The sequence below is a fragment of the Schistocerca serialis genome, chromosome 6, assembly GCF_023864345.2.
Source record: "Schistocerca serialis cubense isolate TAMUIC-IGC-003099 chromosome 6, iqSchSeri2.2, whole genome shotgun sequence".
NCBI classification, from domain to species: Eukaryota; Metazoa; Arthropoda; class Insecta; order Orthoptera; family Acrididae; genus Schistocerca; species Schistocerca serialis.
The window spans coordinates 494,296,041-494,305,754 of NC_064643.1; the positions used below are offsets into that span (position 1 = coordinate 494,296,041).

At 42.1% G+C, this 9,714-nt stretch overlaps 1 non-coding gene across 1 annotated transcript; it reads right to left on the reverse strand.

The window, feature by feature from the left end:
• Positions 1-9,345: 9,345 nt before the first annotated feature.
• On the reverse strand, positions 9,346-9,420 carry Trnat-ugu (transfer RNA threonine (anticodon UGU)). Its single transcript has one exon. It is a non-coding gene; the product is annotated as a tRNA-Thr (tRNA).
• Between the last annotated feature and the right edge of the window lie 294 nt (positions 9,421-9,714).

The window sequence follows — 9,714 nt, forward strand, 5'->3', positions numbered from 1 at the left end:
CGAAGACAGATCATCTCCGCAGTTCAACTAGCGAGGGAGCTGCCACCGGGCGGCGTGGTCCATCTGTCCCCGTGACTCTGACGCATGCACGGCAATACCCTCAGCGCATTATAGAAGGCGGAGCGTAGAACTTCTTCAGTCTACGATGGCTCACCTGAAGATGACTGGCAGGTGTCCAGACGAAATATCGTGCAGTGAACTGCAATCCCGAAACCTCTTCGAACATTTACGCTGCCCCCGCAAGTACGCAGAAGTGCCGCAATTCGACGTGGCATCGGCTCGACTAATGTCTGAAGTAGTGCTGGAGGAAATTAACACCATGAATCCTGCAGGACTGTCCATAAATCCGCAAGAGTACGAAGGGGTGGAGATCTCTTCTGAACAGCACGTTGCAGGGCATTCCAGATACGCTCAATAATGTTCATTTCTGGGGAGTTTTGTTGCCGGCGGCAGTTTTTAAACTCAGAAGAGTGTTTCTTAAACCACTCTTTAGCAGCTCTGAACGTGTTGGTTGTCAAATTGTCCTGCTGACATTGCGCAAGTCCGCCGGAAAGTACAATGGACATGAATGGATGCAGGTGATCAGAAAGGATGCTTACGTACGTGTCATCTGTCAGAGTATCAGGGATCCCATATCACTTCAGCTGTACATGCCCATATCATTAAAGAGCCTCCACCAGCGTGAACAGTCATCTGCTGAAATGCACGGTCCATTAATTCGTGAGGCTGTCTCTATACCCGTATACGTCCATCCCTAGATACAATTTGAGACATGTTTCCAATCATCAACAGCCCAATGTCGTTGCTGACGGGTTCAGACGAGGCGTAAAGCTTTGTGTCGTGCAGTCATCAAGTGTACACGCGTGGATCTTAGGCTCCGAAAGTCCATATCGATGATATTTCGTTGACCATTTCACATGCTGATACTTGCTGATGGTCCAGCATTCAAATCCACAGCAGTTTGTGGAAGGGTCACACCTCTGTCCCGTGGAACGATTCCCTTCAGTAGTCGTTGCTCCAGTTCTTTCAGAATCTTTTTCCAGCCGCAGCGATGTCGGAGATTTGATGTTTTACCGGATTCCTGATATTCAAGGTACACTCGTGAAAGGGTCGTACGGGAAAATCCCCACTTCATAGCTACCTCGGAGATGCTGTGTCCCATCGCTCGTGATCCTACTATAACACCACGTTCAAATTCACTTAAATCTTGATAATCTGCCACTGTAGCATCTCTAACGGATCTAACAACTGCGCCAGACGCCTATTGTCTTATGTAGGCATAGCCGACCGCACCGTCCTGTTCTGCCTCTTTACATATCTCTGTAATTGAATACGCACTCCTATACCAGTTTCTTTGGCGCTTCAGTGTAATTCACCAGGAAAATTTTAAATTACTATGAGTATATTTATCAATCGTAATTTGTTTATTTGAGGGTGTAGAGTTTTTCGTGCAGTTATTAAATGGATTTTGCATTCGTGAGTCTCTTGAATATTGTTTAAGCATTATAAAATAGTCAAAAGTGTAAAGACCTAACATTTGCGACATCCTGTGTAATTTGGGTTTTATAAGGAATGGAGCGGAGGCAGCTTGAAACATTTGTGTTGTGGTTGGGAGAATGCTGTCGGACAAATGACGGCTGCAAAGGGTTTTATTGTTCCACGAGAGATCGTTCCGGTATAAATGATTTTCCAGGTTGATGAAGTCCCAACAAATCACAAATGTGATGTACTGGAACCATTTGACGTCCATGCGGAATTTGCGTACAATATGCGTGATTCAGAATTGAGGTGTAGAAGTACTGCATATTCATTTTAGAAGCAACAAGAATAAAAAGGGGTTAGTAGTACCACATTTTTTATTTGAATATTATCTATTTGCTGACTGAGCATTTCTTTGCATTATTGCTACTGGTGATGAGTTATGATGCTTTTATGGCAACTTCTTTAGGAGAAAATACGCCATCTGGGTAACGTGAAAAGATAATCTGTTGCATCAGGTGGCACAAAAAGCGTATCGTGCACGACGAACTCCTCCCCAGAGAGTGTTCAAATGGCTCTGAGCACTATGGTACTTAACTGATGAGGTCATCAGTCCTCTAGAACTTAGATCTACTTAAACCTAACTAACCTAAGGACGTCACATACATCATGCCAGAGGCAGGATTCGCGGTTCCAGACTGTAGCGCCTCGAACCGCTCGGCCACACCGGCCGCCCCAGAGGAGTGTCTGTAATAGTACTTGTTGTCAACAACTTAAACACCTTTCCGTCAAAGTGTAAGCAAAACGACACCAAAACTACACCTAGTGCTGCCAGTACGCAATGACGCGCTCTGCTGATTTCACAAACAAAACTATGAAGGGAAGTTGTCATTCACGGATTATTCGTAAGACCTTGTGCCACCAAATGTTCACCTTTCCCGTACCTTATCGAACAACCATCTAAAAAATATCTCTGCTGACGAAAATGTACTTCAAATCTGGCTTGACAACATCTTTAACTCCAAAGAGTGCGTTTCTACGGACGCTGGATTGGTAAACGACCTGACCATTGTCAGACTGTTTCCCACAGTTTTTCGGGAATATCCTTCTTATGTCTACTGTTGCCTTCTATAAAATAAAGGAGAAATGATATCAAATTATGCACTGCACTGAAACAAATGAATGACAACTAACCATGATAACGTTACGAAAATTCAATGTTACCCACACATAAAGCATCTGAAACACGATCGAACTGGTAAAATATTACTCTGTAGTTCAAAATGGTCTATCTTTACATGTTATCCTGTGTCACACTCAAGCAGTAGGGAAATGAAACAACTCTAGTGATTATATAAAGAAAACCAGTTAATAAATTTTTCAGTGACACAGTTTCATAAATAACATTATTTATTCACGAAAAATCAGAAATTGTCACAGGAGGAGTAAAAGGCACTATCAAGATATAGTCTCATATGTTTTCCGCCCTTACACTATTTGGTACTGGAAGTAGCAAGAAGACGATGGGGAAGTTTTCGTAAGATTAATTTTCGATCTGACTGATTTTAGCTGTCACTGAATAGATAAAAAGCTGGCTTCCAGTGAGATTTGAACTGACAGCAATGTAGCCTTCAATTTATAGTGATAATTCTGGTACCTAAGAGCTATCGAAACCACAAATGAACAACCGAACGTCTCACCTTATGTGAAAACCATTCAGATTACTCAGTGGAGATGACATGAATACGTCACTAAATTTAGCACGATAATCCTGTGACATCCGGAAGTAACTCGACGATCACACATACTCTGCATTCTTTTGGTGTTTCAGTAAAACTACCAGCTGCAGAATACGTTATCCAGTCGAAGTGTTCCTCGAACAAGCTCAAAAGTGAGCGCAGATTTCATCTCAAAGACACAGCCGCTGAGGACCAAACTACGGAAAGTAAACGCCAAACACTTTTATTCCCATTTTGGTAATTTGGTTTAGGAACTAAAGCATAACTACTAATAATACACACATGAACCGATTGCAAACCACACATCTTAAATCATTAAGGGTCAAAATTGTTTCTGGTTTTTCGACTTAAGCATTCTGGAAACTGAAAAGCTCTTTGACCAGATGTGATTCATATTTTTGGGGCATCTCCGGTGGTTACACCTTACGATTATTCAACACATCTTTTGATCATTAAGGACACCGAAAATTTTTTTCCTACTAATGTTGTCATAGGCGCTGTTCCCAAAATAGAGGAACTCAAAGAAAGAAATAACATGGCACTTATTGCAAAATGTGAACATCCGCAGAGAGATATGTAAGACACAAATAAAGTTCCAAATCATGAACGACTACTGTGCCATGAAACCACACCAATGATAGAAAAATCTTCATCAAAAAACTGTGAAGGAAATGAAACCAGAGAACGTGTGCAGTGAAAATTTGTTTTCAGCTTCTGTTAACACGAAAGGAGAAGCAGTGGTCATTGAAACGTGGAACAAGGAACACAATATGCTGACAGTAATGTGTAGTATAATTTATCCTTCAAAATGGTTATTGCGTCCATAAATACCTCAAGAACAACGAGCATCATCTCCTGATAATAATTACAATATATCTAATACTAATGCTTTGTCAACAGAAACAAAAACTACCTATGTAGTTGAACTTTTCAACTTGCAGTACGCCTATGATGGAGACAACCCGAAATAATCAAAGCTTCACCAATGTAAGAGTGGTGATTTTTCTACGCAGCACTTCTTAGTCGGCGCATAGTTTTGTTACTTTAGTTCCTATTTGGTTTCATAAAAACGACACATCTAGAATATCACAATATTCGTATGAGAATTGTTGAAGTTCAATGCAACGTCACAGATGAGCAGACGGTTCTGGAGTTGGAAGAGACAACAACCCATTGCTGATCATGACGTCAACCTTCCACTACTATATTTCATCAGCTGTCATTGTTAGCCGGATTATAGCGTATGAGAGTCAGAGTGCAGAACTCATTAACTGAAATAGCTGACGGTGGAACAGTGGAAGAAGATTTCCATAGAGCTGATTAGTTGACTATAACAAACAGAATCTGTGAAGCGACTCATTTAAGTTTCATAACAGACGGTAGTAACTTTTTATGTAATTGTATAGAGACCAGTAACATTTCGCAACTGAGGCGAATTGTTGACTAGGGTGGTCCTTATTTTTCAACTTCATGTAAGTTTAGCTCCCATCCTATCCCCTCCTCCCTATTTTCTTTCAACCAATCAAAAAAAACGATATGTGCAAAATTTTAGCTCAATCGGGCACCTACAAGGCAACCCTATCGATCACGAAGTTTGGAATTTTTGCTTTGTGAATTTTGTAACAATTTCTCATTACCAATACTACTGAGTAAAGCCTTATTATTAGAAAAACTTATTTCAATGAACATGTTTTAAGACATTTAATCCTTATATATAAGAATATTTAATAATAATACATAATAAATATCATTCAACATCAAAAGCAAGGAGATGATACCAGTAACAACAACGCAAATTTCTCTGCTGTCATCCAACAAATATCACAGAGTAAAACCACAACACTAAAAAAACTCGAGGTACACTGCAGTTTTTTACTCCCTATCTTTCTGACGTATTTGATACGAAACAAAATCAGTGATAGAAATGGGGTTTACATATTAATAGGTGCTGCAGAAGGTTTCGAGCATGAAGCTGCAAACCTGGCTACGAATGGAACTTCTTTTCGATGTCACAAAAAATTTAGAGAAGCGAGACATGCAGAATTTCAACAAAAATTTAACACAAATGATTGCGAAGAATTAGTGTTGTTCTGAGGTGGAAAGTTGCTCCCAGTGCTCAAAGGTGTTGAATAGGTATATTAATATGTCAAAAATCCGCCTCAGTTGCGAAATGTTACTGGTCTTTACCCAGGTTTCAGCTAGAGTAATCTAGCCTCCTTCTGAAGAAGGCTAGATTACTCTAGCTGAAACCTGGGTAAAGACCAGTAACATTTCGCAACTGAGGCGGATTTTTGACATATTAATTTATCACAGTTGCTGACAGGGCTGCAACATGTTAAAAATTCTGTTGAATAGGTAGATATACTGGCGCTATTATTAACATTTCAAAGCAAGAAACAGTGGCGGAATCCCTGAAATTCCAGAATCTGCTGGAGAACATCAAATTATGGGTGCATACCAGGCATTAGAGAAATGCGAATTTCTGTCCAAGAGAAGTCTACTAGTATAACGTAAGCCTTAATTTGAAGAAGAATTTACTGAGGATGTACGTTTGGAACACAGCATTGTATGGTAGTGAAGCATGGACTGTGGGAAAACCTGAACGGAAAAGAATCGAAGAATCACTGCTGTGGTATAGGTCGAGTAAACGGCGGCGGTAAGAATCTAGAAAAACTGTTCAGTCTTGATTTGTTATACCTCCACTGCCATCACATTTTAGAATTGGTGGTGTTGTGGACCTGTTACGATCCACTGAGGGGGAGGGGGGGGGGGAGGGGTGGCGACGGGAGGGAAGCGGGAAAATTTCTAGCCCAGACATTAACTTTTAAAACAATTTAGAGCACCCTGGTCGAAACTCCACAACAACGCTTACTCAATCAGTATCGGTGAACATTTTGTTAAGTACGACCTATCACTGTTATTCTCGGATTTCTTGAAAACCAACATTATGCAGAAACAAGCACGATATGATCATTGAGAGTTGCTGGTGTTAACAATAATCTTTCTTGGCGGCATTACGATGACTGGCATGTCGTATCGCATCCCAGAAGCTGTAACTCATTCTACGTTGATGACAAAGGCCATGAATCCATTCAAGTCATACGTGTTTCAAGATCAGTTTCATTTATTTGATACGAAGAAAAGCTCATCTAAAACAATACTCATTTTTTCGTGCAAGAGTGTACGTCTGAGACTGGTTTCTGTTAAAATGAGTAGTTAACGGAGCTTACCACGAATTCTTATTCATGAGTCGACTAATAAACTCTCAGGATATTGATGCAGTAATCAGTAAGGCAGCTGAAGAAATATTTCAAATAACCTCTGGTACTTAGCTCCGGAAACTGTGGGTTAGCTTTGTTTAGTGATAATGTTCCAACAAAGGTCAAAGCAAATATAGCTAAAGTTAGCTTGGAATAAGGTGAAGAAGAGGAAGAAGGAAAAACCTCGAGTGAAAAGGTACATTATACGCAAAAATGATCTTTCTTCTGTTGTGAATGTTCAGTTTTTTCTTTTGTAAGACGTGTTACAAAAACTTTCTTCACAACGTTTCCTATCAGTACCGATTTCTTGCCCAAAGACTCCTCGACTTGGAAACGATAACTCCGCTTAAAGAACTGAACTCCATCTGAACAGGTTTCAGAAAGCTCTACCGTACTGACGATACTAACGCCGCGTCATCCTCAGCCTATTGGCATCATAGGATGAGGATATGGAGGAGCAAGTGGTCAGCACTCCACTTTCCCGGAGCTATCTCTTTTCGTGGCCAGAGCCTCTGCTTCTCAATCTAGTTGCACCTCAATTTCAATGACGAGCGCTGAGTGCACCCCGATTGCCAACAGTGTTCGTCAGAACGGAGAGCGACCCATCCAAGTGCTGGCCAACCCCAATAGGGCTTAACTTCGATGATCTGACGATAATGGGCGTTAGCATTTCGGTAAGGTCGTTGGCATGACTCCAGTTATAAAGGTGCAGTTGTGAATGATGCAAAAAGGGTTACAAAACTCATTCACGGCTACAATAACATTCTCATAAAAGACGAAACTGAGTAAGCATGTATTTTACAGTTTTTTGTTGGAGACCGTAAAAAGTATCCAGCTGTCATTAAATCTTCTATTAGGAATGAATATTGTTCAGTATTAAATCAGTCAAACTATCTTCCGATTCTACAGAAATGAATGTTGTAAAATGATAAGTGTAAATAAACACAAGTTGAAAACGTGTGCTTTATCGCAAGTAAACTATAGGTTTCCAAAATTTTTCATGTTGTTTTTTGTATTCCCCTAATGAACTTCTCAGTAATAAGAGTGAAAATAATTTTAGAAATTTGCTGGATTTACTTGAATGTGTCACATATATTGCTGTCACGAAAGACAAGTGTACAGTGGAGATGTGGAAGAATACAACGTGTTTTAACGGAAATATTCCTTGTGGACGGTATGTCGTGCTTTAGGGCGTTTGAGGGTCGCGTAGAATTTGTCAGATTGAGATCAAATTTTTCACAGAATTTTTTTGTCATTTGGAACAAAAGTGGGGTGTGGGAGAAAAAAAATTCTAGCTTTCCAAAAATTATAAATAGCTTAAGGCCACCCTAGTGTACACTGTAGGTACCAGCACGCCCGACTGACACCACTTCTGCATTCAGGATGGGTATGGAAAGTTCCTGGAGCGACGGCGAATGCTGTAAAAGAACAATTATTTGTGAAACAAGTTTATTCAATAATTTTACAAAGTAGAAGCGTTGTCCGTCCAGTGTTGGATTGTGGTGGCGGACCCTCGCGTCCGTCTGTTGCTGTGATCCCCTGACTACACCTGTCGGACGCCGAGGTGCCCAATGCTATTGTCCTACCAGCCACTGCATGTTGCCGTTTCCTCGTTTGTCGTATGAGCGACGCTACTGCTCATCATGTGACGTAATTGTCACATTCCGGTGCTGGTCTCTGAGCTTGACCCACCCTTCCAGTGGTGGATCTGAGCCTACGAGATTATAGCAACTCTCACCCAAGCTCGGTGTCGTGGTGACAGTATCCTGAGCGGCTCATCAGCGAGACTGGTCGTTCCGGTCTCGAAGATGGCTCTTCGCAGCTCACGAAGGTGCAGTCATCCTCACCCAACGGTGTGGCGGAGATGTACCAGACAACTGGAATAATCTTGCCCAAACTGTTAACCCACAACAATCAGAGAATCGAGTGCCAACGGGGTGTACTCTATCGACTATTGGCTGGCGTATTTATTATGGGTGGGGTAGAGGTTTTGCTATTAGGTAGCAGCAGTTTTGCGACACAGAGGCAGAGGCAGGAAAGTAGCCGATTTTGTGACTTTTACTAGTTCCTAACCAGAAACCAATTTTTTAATATCTGTGTGCTTTAATAGTTTGTTGAGTTTCTGCATTTTAATTTAATACCTAACAGACACAGCTCACGCGTTTTCCTTTGCGTCAGAAAGCAAACCGATTTTGTGACTTATTACAAGTTCCTAATGAGGAGCGAATTATTTAGTTTCACCTGAGTGTTTCGGTAGTTAGGTTTTTGAATCTCTACATATTAATCTAATTTATTAGACACAGTTTCAGCGTTTTCGTCAATGTCTACGGTAGAGTTCTGCAGCACATGCCGATAGTCCGTTTATCTGGGTAGTTTAGTTTTCCATGTCTTTAGTCTGGATACGGACTGTGATTGTCATGTATGGATGCGAGCCGAGATGGTGATACTTCGCTCTCAGCTTCAGGCTGTGATGGCTTCGGTTACACAGCTTGAGGCAGCAGTGGATGGGCACCACTGTTGTGGGCCAGTACGGGGATCCAACAGACGTCCAGCACGTCCGAGTCCTCCTATTGGTCCTCACCGGTTGCCAACACAGTTACTGCTCGCATTGAGGTTGACTCCTTACCTGTTGTCGCGTCAGAGGTCACACTGGGGCGTAGCAAGCAGCGTAATACTTCCCAGGGGACCGCACGTAAGGCCTACCTGGTTAGTTTGACAAACAGGTTCCACGGGCTGTCTGCGGCTGTCTCTGTCGCTGAGCCAGATGTCGTCGCCTGTCATATTTCAGAGGTGAAATGATAATTAAATGGACACCCTAGCTGCAAGCAGGCGTTGATACACTTCATTGGGGACATGCTGAAATTGTGTGCCCCGACCGGGACTCGAACCCGGGATCTCCTGCTTACATGGCAGACGCTCTATCCATCTGAGCCACCGCGGGCACAGAGGATAGTGCGTCTGTAGGGACTTATCCCTTGCACGCTCCCCGTGAGATCCACATTCCCAACATGTCCACAACACTACATTCGTAGTGCACCTAATAGATGATGGGCAAACATCTATTAGGCGCACTACGAATGTAGTGTTGTGGACATGTTGGGAATGTGGATCTCACGGGGAGCGTGCAAGGGATAAGTCCCTACAGACGCACTATCCTCTGTGCCCGCGGTGGCTCAGATGGATATAGCGTCTGCCATGTAAGCAGGAGATCCCGGGTTCGAGTCCCGGTCGGGGCA